Raw genomic sequence first — 13,054 nt, forward strand, 5'->3', positions numbered from 1 at the left:
CTTGTTGTTTTGGGGTGTAATATGAAGAAAATTCCTGAGTTAGCATTTATTATTGATGTTTTGTACTGTGTAGCTGTAACAGTTATATTTGGTTCAAGTTGATTTTGCTTCTGTGTAGTGTTGGTTATCACATGGATCTACAATGTAAATCCATATGGTTCTAAACTTTTAGTAACATTTTATTTACGCCACAGTGTCCCCCAGAGGAACATTTTATTGCTTAGATGGTCTTTACTGTCACAAGAGAATTATTTGCGATTTTATTGACTTTCATTTAGAGATTAACCTAGAATCTAAATTTACATAGGAGAAACAGTACATTTCCAAAATTGTTCAGTCAAGTTAATCTCTAACTCTAATTAAACACATTTCAGTTAATTAACAAAAGCAATTTTTCAATAAGTGTTTCCCTTTATTCTTTAGGATATTATTTTAGAAATCGCTTTGCAGAGTAAAAAGTGAAAATTATAATTGACAGTCTTCAGTATCATTGGCTCCTTTCTGATTAATCAGTTTATAATTTTCATCTTTGTGCTGGTTATTCTGCTGGTGAATGGACTCTTCTCTTACTGTATCCAGAATGAGAGAACTTCAGTTGAATTATCTGAGGCTTCACTCAGAGATGATGATTTATTTGATCAAGGATCAGTGATATTGCAAAATTGCTATAACCTAAAATAAAAACTGATACTTATTTTGTTTTCATGTACCTTGGACGTCGGAGCAGTCCAGTTAAACATTAGGATCATTTTACACTATTTTTAATAATTCCTATAAAACAGGATATCCTAAGTTGCCATCTTTAGCACGGTTCCAGGATAGCATTATTAGCAATACTAGTTGAGACAGTATTCTAAGAAACTGTAAAATACTGCTGCTTTTACTACTGTTTATGTACAGTACTGCCAACTTGGATTCTGAAGTTGGGGTTGTGAAACTCTTCTGACTATCTGAGAAGGAAATCAAACATGTGGGGTGTTTTCCAGTTGAAATGTTTTACTTCTCTAGAACATAGAAGTTCTGACATCTGGGTTCAGATGGAATTCTGCATTAATTTGAAGGCTATCTATATGGTACAGGCATTAAATAATGTGTTTAAAATGTAATCATTTTATTGAAGCATATATAAACAGTGTATCTGTATCATTCATATGATGAGAAAGTGCTTTATGGCATTTTGAATTCATATAAGACACTATAAACGTAACACTCTTTTGTGTACATGTCACAGCCCCTTTAAAGAGTGTGAAAGGTTCCTAACAGCACTCTCTCTTTTACTTTATCTCTGACATCCATGACATGTTGGTGTCATGTGGGATAGCAGTTAAGATAAAACTAGCTACTTTTAAAAGTGTAATCTTTGCTTCTACACATCTGATTCAACCTTTTTACCAATTCACTTGCTTTTAAAGGAATGTTTGGCACAATTATGACCAGAATGTTAAACACTACCCAGAACTGGGTCTAGGCTTTTATTGGTTAAGGGGCAACGGTCTAGTTACAAATTCCATTAGTCCTATGAAAAATGAAGGATAAAAAGACACACTTAAACTAAACACTTTATAAAATACAATATACTGCCAAAAGTATCCGCTTGTCTGCATTGTGTTTGGTGATGTGAGGCTTGGATGCTGCTGTTGGGCCATGGAAACCCATTCCATGAAGCTCCTTAATCTAATTTGAAGACCACATGAAGATTGGAGATTTAAAGTGACAGAATTTGGTGATGCTTCTCAGCATCTGCTGACCCCGCTCTGTTATTTTACATGGCTTACCATTTAGTAGCTGAGTTGCTTTGGTTGCCAGTCATTTCCACTTTACTCTGCTTGTTGTGGGTTTGGCTTCACTGCTTCTGTTTCTAGCTTTCACTATTGGTTCAAAACGATGGAAACAGCTGAACATGGGATTTAAATGCCCTTGAAATGTCCAGAACATTGTCCTTTAAATGTGGAAGTTGCTGATATTTAGTGAGGAAATGTGAAATCTGTTGTGATTGGGCACTTTTGAAGATGCAGGCTGTGTTTTTGTCCCCAGTATTTTGTGTAGTGCTAGTAATTGACGATTAGTCTACAAATTTTTATTATCAAAAACTTAGTTAATTATATCGACTAATGGTTGCAGTCCTAGTGTGTAGTAGCAGTCTGTATATCTAGATGCTTATTTTTTTACACCTGTGGCTATTGAAGTGATTGAAACCATGATTAAAGTTCTAATCATGATTTGGAGTGGTGAGCGAATGCTTGTGGCAATATACTGTAGTAGTATAGCATTAAAAATGTTCATGTCAGTTTAAGAATCAGCGCTGGTGTGTTGCACAGTGTGCATTGTTCAGTGGATAGAATGTGTTGACACAGCTCTAAAAACAGGCTCTTCTAACAGTGTGATTACAGAGCGCATTCTAATTCTTTCCATTTATGTCACCCAGTCTTCCTGAGCAGAGCGAGCGCAGAGACAGAACAACATGGATCATGTTAACGTTTATGTTGGTCTGGATGCATCACTCCGGGTTGGACCACCTACAGGCCGGCCGGCTGCAGCGGGACTGAAGTTTGACTCACTTCTTCCACTTGTTCCAGGTCCAGCCTGTTGTGGTTAGGGGTGTCATCGCCGTAACGGGCTGGGAAATGTGTCATACAGAAGAGTAGGGTTTGTCTTCAGCTGAACACATGAATGACTCTGAGTGTGTGGTATTGCAGCATTAGCTGATACAGTGAAACCGTGGAACTCAGATTAGCTTATCTATCTAATACATGTTCAGTTTGGAGACACTAAACACCAGGGCAGTGACATCCCACTGAGAGCAGCGGATCTCCATTAGCTCATCAGTGTACCGAGCTGATATTAGCATCGAGATAACAACAGCACAGCTGAGAAGTTGAGGAAGTTGGTTCAGATGGTGGAAACGCACTCAGGAAGCACAAGACACAGATCAGCTATGATATGGAAGAGTTGTATAGTGTTAGTGTGAGTTGAGCTGGTATGAGTGGATCAGATACAGCAGTGCTGCTGGAGTTCTTAAACACCTCAGTGTCACTGCTGAACTGACAATAGACCAAACATAGTGTCCTGTGGATGCTGTATTGAAAAACAGGGAGAAATAAAGATTATAAAGCATGCAGAAAAATAGACAGACTTCAGTCTGTAATTATATATAAACTACAAATTGTCTTATATTCTTAGTGGAACTGATGTAAAATGGATATTGAGTGTGGATTTGGTGATAAACGTTATGCTTGATCTTTTTCTTAGTCATTTTGACTCAAAGGACCATTAAGGATGATATTTTCTGTAGTAACTCATAACATGATCAGGATGTATCATCAGATGTTAAGATATTAAAGAGTTTAAGCACTGGCAGCTCTTAGCAGCAGAGCTTCAGCCAGTATTTTCTTATTGGAAATTTTGCGGCACGTCACAGTAATCTGTATGGGATGTGGCCTCAGAGTCTGCCCACTTCCACACTCTGGGTTACCAGGTATAGACAGCAGCATGCAAACAATGTTCTGCAGCCATGGAAATAAGCAAGCTGGCTATTTTACTGCTGAACAGGTAATCACTGAGCTTCAGTGAGATTTGCTAACCATAGCTCGGTAATTTACCATGACAATTAGTGTGGCACATTTTAGACACTGCAAACATATATATTCACCGATCAGCTATAGAGTAAGACTCTTTTACATTTGTCACTGTGTGTTAATCTGGCAACCCACATGAGCTTCAGGTCTGGGGAGGAGCAGGTTGAACAGATAACTCAATCCATTGTTTGAAAATTGTACTCTGAGTGTTCCTTGAAACCCTTTCATTTAAAGAAAGTACATATTGATGTTAAGATAATAAAAAAAGAATCATTATGAGGCATGAAGTAAAAAAATGCATATTGCACCCAGAAACAGAAGTAACAAAAAGATCAATTTTCTATTCTATAATCAATGATCAATTAAAAATAAATAAAACTTGGGTCACATGTACTAGATGTGTTTCCACAATATTTAATTTATTTATTGTAAGCCGCTAAATATAATAAATCATGTCAATAATTTATTATTATACATGTGTAAAGTTACTGACCTTAGCATATGATCATTACATTTGAAACACAAGGCTATTTAAATCTTATTTAGATCTTACCGATCTTATTAATCTTTTGAGGTTTTACAGCTTTTACAATCATTTACAGCTCTGTGCATCACTCTGCTCTCATTTAGCATTTCTACGTAAGAAGCTACACAGGATGGGTGTGGACTAACGAGGTCAGGCCATAGTCCTTATTAAGCAACTTTATAAAGAACCATGAGAAATCATGAGATGACTGGAATGAGCAGCATGCAGTTCTCTCTAAAAAGAAAGACACCCTTATCAGAGACCCTTATTCTCCCTCTGCCCCAACACCAGGAGGTCGAATAATGGCGCATCACAGTTAAATACAATGTACACGTATAAAAATAATTAAAATAATAGAATTCTTTTTAATAACTCCAAAAAAAGAGCCATTCAGAATACTCTACGCCACCACAGTACATTAATTCAGTTCTGACACGACCGTTCTGAAACTAACGTTATAATCATGCTGTTTTCCTGAGAATGCAACATTTATATTTAGTATGAAGGTTTGTCACAACAGGAATGACACAAAAAGCTCACAAGGCGAAAAGTCACTGTTACGCAAGGCTTCAATGACAACGGACTAAATGAGCACTACCTCATTTTACACAGCAGTGACCTTCTCATTCATCCTCACAGTGTCGTTATTCATAGCTGTAATCTGTAAGTGTGAGAGTCAGTCAGTGAGCATTAGTGAATGACCATTACTGAGCAATATTTCAGCTGCTGTAGTGAAACTGTAATTGCGTCTGCTGTACAGCCTTTCTCATAGCTAGAGTTCTGAATCAGCGTGTGACTGGAGCTTTCTGAAGTAACTGCTACTGAATGTCAGGAATGCGCTTTCACAAAAAAGGGGAAGTTACCTTCTTTAAATAGAAAGTTATGTAACCGTAGATTACTACGGGAACTGAGTCCTCTTCTAAAACGTGTCAGTGCTCTGCGAGATCTTTGAAAGCAGATGATCTATTTTTAATCACTCCAAAAGCAGAGCAAGCAGTTCATTAAATTTTACGTAACATAATTACGATTGCTTGCTTACTTTAATTTCCGCAGTGGAAAGTGGGCCAACTAATCAATCTGATTACAGGAGCTTTCAGACAAGTACAGCACAGGGCTGGAAAGGGCGATGCTAGGACATAAAGGTCGTTTGCAGTCAAGCCGTTCTCTGAGACAGTGTTTTTTCATGCATTTCTAACTTGTGTTGCTTTTGAACTGCTATTTATTAAGTACCTTACAGAAGAAAGAGCTACCTGAAAACGTATAGCCTTCTCCTACTTTGTGGCCATCAATTATTTTAGACATATTTTATGTCTAGTTGAGTGCTAGACAGCTGCTTAGAGGAGCTCAAGGCTTGCTGCTGATTTTCTTGAACGAGATTTAAGAAGTCAGAGGATTTCTAAAGCTTTAAAATTCACTGCATCACATCGCTTGGCCTTTTTTAATGATGAACATGAACAAGCCATAGCCCAGACAAGCTTATTAAGATCTGAAACACTGTAAAAGAAAGTTAAAGGAGAACTCCGGTGTAAAATGAACTTTTGGTGTAGTAAAACATAGGAAAAGGTACTTATCTTTGATGATAGCACACCTCCATTCTTCCACAGCGTTCCGAGATCCAATAATTTTAATAGTTTGTCCAAACACCCTTCATACTGGGTGACACGGGGCATTATTTGCTCCGATAAAGCACTTTTTCAACAGTTATACAGACTTAAAGTAGCTCCACACCTCCTTGCTAGAATCCGGAGAGCCCTGACATTTAAAACGAGGCATTAATAACTTAAAAATGCACAAGAAGCTTATTAAAAAACACTGTTTACATCCCATAATGCTATCTTCAGCTTCGAGCGCCACCATAACTGTACTGAAAATAACACAGATATATATATATATATATATATATATATATATATATATATACATAAATATACATAGACTCCGCATAGCGTAGCAGCTGGTGCCAGGAAGCAGGCTATGTGGAATCTTTGTATATATGTCTGTCATTATCAGTACAAAGATGGAGGCGCTCGGAGCTAAAGCTAGCGTTATAGGATGTAAACAGTGTTTTTTTTAATAAGCTTCTTGTTCACTTTTTTAAGTAATTTTTATCATGTTCTACTACACCAGTGCATTTTACATCAATGTTGTCCTTTAACTGAGCTCAAATCTCATTAGATTTCTTAGAATTCATGCTGAATATAATTTTAGCACTTTTCTTTTCAGCACAGTAATTCTGTACCACTGACTTAAATACCAAAGTAACTAATCGTGTTCTAAACAAAACTACTCTCTTTACTAAATAAGCCTTAAAAACCCCTCTTTTGTAAACAGTGTAGAAACATCTCCTCCTGCCAGCTGGTAGTCGTGCCCGTTCTCTAATAAGGTTCAGCGGCCAGGGAAGTGTCCAGCCTGCGCCGAGGCATGACTAATCAGCCTGACTTAAGTTGTGTGGTGGGAGATTAGTTTTAATACAAAGCAAAGAAAAGAGAATAGAGCTGTCCTGACAGCTCCATTCCTCAGCCGGCAAATGGTCAGCTCCAATCCGTCTGCTGCAGAAACAGCAGCTGCCTCCGAGCGAAAAACCCCGGCCTAATGGAGCTGCTGAGGAAACAACTGAACCAGGTCCTTCCAGGAATTCACACATCCTCTTAAACACACGACTCTTTCAAAACTTTCTGCATAATTAAACAGATAGGATGTGTAAATAAAGCCTCTCAGAGTAGCCTCGTGTAGAACACTCCAATCTAGAGAAACTCCCTCAGAATCCACAGTGAGAACTGTGGTGATGAATAGATCTACAGGTCCAAAGATTTTAAAGGTAAATTCTACTTACACTGACATGCCAAAAGTAATGGGACAGCAGTATGTAAATTATTCACCTCAGGTGATGGTTTTAGGGCTCCAATTTGCATTTACAGTGCTGTGAAAAAAAGTTTCTTACATTTTTCAGTTAAAAAAAAATATTTTATTATCAGACCAAGACACAAAGATAAAACTTGATTAAATACAAAAAAGTTAAATTTTTGTCTCGCCAATTTACAGAATATTTCCCCCAAAGACCTGGAGATCATCAAGATGTTTTTGAATGTAAGACAGCCCATTGTGTTCTTTTTGGTCAACAATGTTTTTTTTTTACCTTGGAACTGGGAAGGAAACTATTTTTGACTAGTCTGAGACAAGGGAGACCTGCAGTCTTTTAGATGTTGTTCTGGGTTCTTTTGTGACCTCCTGGATGAGTTGTTCATGCCCTTTTGGAGTCATTTCGGTAGGCCATCACTCCTGGGAAGGTTCACCAGTGTTTTATGTTTTCTCCATTAGTGAACAATAGCCCTCACTGGTGCCCCAAAGCTTTAGAAATGAATTTATAACCTGTTCCAGTCTAATAGATGATCAATGACTTTGTTTTCTGACCTGTTTTTGAATTCCTTTAGATTTTTCGCAAAGGGCTAGATTGGTTCGGATAGATTTTTCCCTTAATAAATGAAATCGTCATTTAAAAAGTTATTTTTGTATTTACTCAGGTTATCCTTTTCTGTTGAAGTTTGTTTGATAAATTAAAAAATGTATTTGTGGACAAAAGAAAACAAAAAACAAAAGATATCTGTAAGGAGCAATTACTTTTTTTTTTGCAGCGGTGTAACATTCCTCGATCCACAGTGGACAGTACAGTGGGTGGTAATAATCAGGACCAGAGACATCTGGCTAGAAATGTCCATCCGAACAGACAAAAGACTCAAATCACGTCATCATTCAATGCAGGAGGCTCACACACATACAGTTCCCCACAGTACAGGCTATTGCAGAATTTGCCAGCCACTGGACATGATAAAAGTCCCTTATGAAATCAGAATAAGACCTAAGAGTAAAGAGTAAAGAGTAAAGGAAAAACACCTTACAGCTTTTTTATCAGCTACTGGGATTTGCAGAAATTCTCCAAAATCAATGGAATTCCCCATTAAAATGCAAAGAACACCAACTGCCTGCACCAGTAATCCCATTTAATGAGGTGATCACTCCCAGCTAAATGGATCAATAACAAATAGTGGAAAATTCGATGCGAGTGCAGAGCTACATTGATTTGTCTCTTTTTACAATGTGGGGCTTTCACTCTGATTACTGGACTGACAGTGCAGGTCGTTTATTCATTAACATCCATCCCACTGCCTGACCATATCTTTGCTTTCATTACAGCCAGACACAGCATTAACAAATTCATCACAAGCTAATGATTATCACCACTTTCTCCTTCACAACCACTTGCCCAGTTGATCTTTCTTAAAGGACTCATATCCGGCATCATCACTAAGGTGCATTTATAATATTTGTATGCAGTTATTAACTGAAAAGTCATAAGTTTGAATTTTCTTTACATTTCTTATTGGACAAAAAATTCTGAGTCTCTTACTGTAATGAACCAAAACATTATGACCACCTATGTGTTCCACCAAACAGCTAAATTTACTTTACTTTAGGATCAATAAATTATCTAAAGCCCTATCCGGACGGGATTAGTTTGTCAGGGGGGCGTCTGTGAAAAATATTTCACACTTCTACTGAATTATAAAACTCCTGCATCTGGACTGCAATTGTAAAAACAGGAGGATCAGTGAGTTTTTAGGCTTTTTATTTCACGTGACCTTGAGTTTAGTAGCTCCCCCATTTCCACTTGCTGTTGTGTTTACGAGGATCTCCTTGGAAACGCGCGTTCAAAGTGTCATTGTGGTGCATAGCATTAGACAGCTATTTTATTAAACGCGAGGTGACGAAACTCAGAGATGTGCGTTCAGATCCAATCAACAGTGTCATTTAGGCAGAGTCCTGTGCCCACTGATGAAGTTGTGCCCAAGTTAAAACTATGCAGCAGCAGATTCAGAGCTTCTGTCTCTGACTTTACATCTACAAGGTGGTGCAGCTAGGTGGGAGCCTCTAATAGAGTGTACAGGAGTGTTTAAGAACTCCAGCAACACTGCTGTGTCTGATCTACTTGTACCAGCCCAACACACACCAGCACATGCAGTGGTGTTAATGAAGTGGCTGACTAGTATACACATAAAGCTTCAAGCTACAGTTTCGGCACTGTTGTTTGAAATGACAAATGAGTTTAAAAATGGGAATCAGAGCCAAAGCTAGCACTTCCTCTTTTAAAAGAACTACTGTAGGTTTTGAAAAAGCACATAGATGAAATGAAGCACTTCCTGAGCAGACGTTGATTCCCCACATTTTGTATGTTAATAAACACTTTCTCCTCAGCTCCACTTCAGTCACATTTAGCTCTCAACACCTCTGGCTTGGATTTGTTTAATTCTGTTGTGTTGGTTCAGATCCAGGAATGCTTTACTATAGATTTTATTTTATTTTAACCTTTTCCTGAATATTAATCTTAGAATAAAATTAGATCTTTATTTTAAACATTCATTTTATTTTAATTTCAGCCTCGTAGTTCCTGTTCCGGTAGACGCAGTGCAGATTAGGAAGATCCGCTGCAGCTGTGGTAGTTACACAGTACTCAAGTAGTTTTCTGAGCTGCTGCTTTTGTTCTTCCGCTCAAGTTTTACTTTAACTTTTACTGCCGTCATTATTTCACTTTTACTGGAGGATGTGTGTGGGGGATATTGCTGCTTCTCTGAGAGTCTCCTGATGTTCCTAAAACCCAGGGAGTCATAAAACGAACCATTTTAAGCACAGATCTCAAGGTCTGTCCTTTTCCCAACGCTGAGACAGACTGAAGCTGCGATATGGATCTCCTCCAGCCCTCAGCTGCTCTGTTAATGAGAGCAAAGACCTTCCAGAGCCTTCTCATGTCCACATCCAGCCGTATGGGCTGGTTTGTTATTGGGGTTGCATAGCTACACATCCATTTAATACGTCTTCAGTTTTCAGACACTAAATACCAGGGCAGTGGTCGTCCCATGGAGCACCATTAGCTCATCTGCTGAGGAATCTGATGGGCCTAGCATGGAGATAACACACTAACGTACACTTGCGTTAGCAGAGCGGGGGGAATACACCACGGGGGAGGGCAGAACAAAAACAAAATGTAGAATAAAACGTAAAGGTAGTTAAACATGTTCCAGTAGAGCATAGTTTTTGTCATTTTTCTGACATTCCTAAAATATTTTTGTTTTATTAATGCTTAAATATTAAAATGCTGGATTTCATGTCTATGCTACCTTCTGGCTCTCTCCTCTTAGTAAGCCTGTTGCAGTCAGATGTGCAGAGTTATATAATCAGAGTTACTAGTAATACTCTGGAAATCTGTTTAAACTTTCTTTTTCCCTATAAATTCATACAAAATGTATTAAATCATTTTACCTTTCAGAGTTAAAGACTCTCCACCACCTGCAGCATGATGCTGAATGAAGTTCTCCTGCTAAATGCTTAAAAATCAGCTGCCCACTTTCCAGCTACTGTTACCAACCTCACACTAGCAGCCACTGTTAAGTATAGACTGTATACAGACTGTTTACTGACCATCATAAGTAGCTTCAGAATGCTTATCATCACTAAACTGATTATATCTATATGCTCGGGGATAGCAGACTCACAGACAGATTCATGAGGGTATAGTGTCTTGTTATCAATAATTTATATCTAAAGTGGTTTTGACCACTTTGCAGAGGAAGATGGTTCCCCTCTTTAAAATATACTGTATATTATACTGTTGGGGATGTTTATTACAACTTCATTCTGGATGTTAATCTACAATTTATTGCAGATTTAACTTTTCTTTGTTTATTTTAATATACTTGCTAAATCATACAGTTAGAACTAACCCGGATAAAGTACATCCTCCACACGGTGGGGTTAGTTTAATACACCGGTACTGTAACTAAGGCCCCTGAGGTAAACAATGAGAAACCCCCTGAACATTCAAAGCAGCTGAAATTTAATTAGAAATTCTGTAATTTCCGGGCTATAAGCTGCTACTTTTTTCCCACACGCTTTGAACACTGTGGCTTATATATAACGTTGCGGTTAATATAAGTGGCGCTTCGAGCTGAAGGGGACTCAATAATCAATATTTGGTGGAATAACCCTGGTTTTTAATCACAGTTTTAATGCATCTTGGCATGTTCTCCTCCATCAGTCTTACACACTGCTTTTGGATAATTTTATACCACTCCTGGTGCAAAAATTCAAGCAGTTCAGCTTCAGCAGTTAGATGGCTTGTGATCATCCATCTTCCTCTTGATTATAGTCCAGAGGTTTTCAATTTGGTAAAATTAAAGAAACAAAGAAACAAAATAAACAGTTTTCAGGAGAGATAAGTGTGTATATAAATCCAGGGTTCGTCAGGACAACAAAGTATTTGCTGTTAACGGACATTGTGCATTTAAAGCTAAAGGGGACTCAAATTCTGTCGGGAAGTCAAAATTCGGCACAACAGTGTATGTTTTTGCCACATCTTTCTGTGTAAATATCATGTTATAATCATGTTATAACATGGACAACTGCAGCTTATAGTCAGGAGCAGTCTGCATATGTACTAATTCTTTTTTCTAGTGGGTGCAGTTGACATTCAGGTGAGCTTACTAGCCCGGAAATGACAGTATTGTGTTAATATTGTAGATGCGAGGTTAATAAAATATACTTGCATTTGAAGGTGCTGATGTTTGCTGTCTGCTGTAAAAACAGAACTGTACTGAATCTATTGTTTGTATGAACATTCTTGTGATAATTACCGTTAACCCTCAGTTGGTCTACCTACATAGATTAGTAAGAGCAAGAGATTTACATTTGGCCCAATTACACATGTTCTGAATGACAATAGACGACCGTCGCCTCATTATTAGCCATCAACAGCGTTCTGCAGCCCTGTTATTATTCAGCACTATCAGTAACGGCGGATGATCACAAAGGTAGAACTAAACTGTGAGGTCATTAAGGGCGGGGCACTCCAAGACTTCAGCTTAGCTCCATATGCTCCAGCAAAAGTGCCTGCTGTGTTTAATTCACACCATGTGTTGGCAGGAAAATACGACAACAGTTGGGCTGGAACAAGGTGCAAATAACATTTCTGAGCTAAAGAAAATGTTTATTCTGAGGTGTTGTTTTGGTTGGTGGGAGTGTGAAATCCCTGACCTCTGATTCTTCAGGAAATGATTCAGTCCATTATCAATCACTGATTTCACCACAACTCAACTGAGATTTCACTGAAAGAAACTCGACAGTGTAATTTAATTAAGGGAAACTATTGACGTAGTCGGGGAATATAGACAATACAAAACAGTAGAGCAAGTCTTAATACTGTGGCGTTCACATAAAACCATTCATACAGCTGTGGATTTTTTTTTGACCACTTCAGTTTCTGAATCAGTTTCTCTGATTTTGCTATTTATAGGTTTATGTTTAAGTAAAATGAACATTGTTGTTTTATTCTATAAACTACAGACAACATTTCTCCCAAATTCCAAAATAAAATATTGTCATTTAGATAATTATTTGCAGAAAATGAGAAACGAGAAAAAAGAAAACAAGAAATTCAGAAAGTTTTAAGAGTTAAGAAATTAATATTTGGTGGAATAAGCCTGTTTTTTAATCACAGTTTTCATGCATCTCGGCATGTTCTCCTCCACCAGTCTTACACACTGCTTTTGGATAACTATGCCACTCCTGGTGCAAAAACTCATGAAGTTCAGCTTGGTTTGATGGCTTGTGATCATCCATCTTTTGCAGAGGTTTGCAGAGGTTTTTTTAATTTCGGAAAATACAATTTTTAAGTGGTCTCCTATTTTTTTCAGAGCTGTATCTCCCAACATTACACGGGAAGATACTCTTAACCCTTAAAAAAGTTTTCATTCCAAGCTTATTTTATATTTTGGAGTATTTCTATTGATCCACTTATTGTGACATTTCATCACAATGTAAAAAAAAAAACAAAGGCTAGAATCAAATCAAAAAGTAGAAATGGAAAGTGTTTTTTTGTGACCGCATCAGATTCTATGTTTGATTA

Source organism: Astyanax mexicanus, chromosome 1 (assembly GCF_023375975.1).
Source record: "Astyanax mexicanus isolate ESR-SI-001 chromosome 1, AstMex3_surface, whole genome shotgun sequence".
Classification (NCBI taxonomy): domain Eukaryota; kingdom Metazoa; phylum Chordata; class Actinopteri; order Characiformes; family Acestrorhamphidae; genus Astyanax; species Astyanax mexicanus.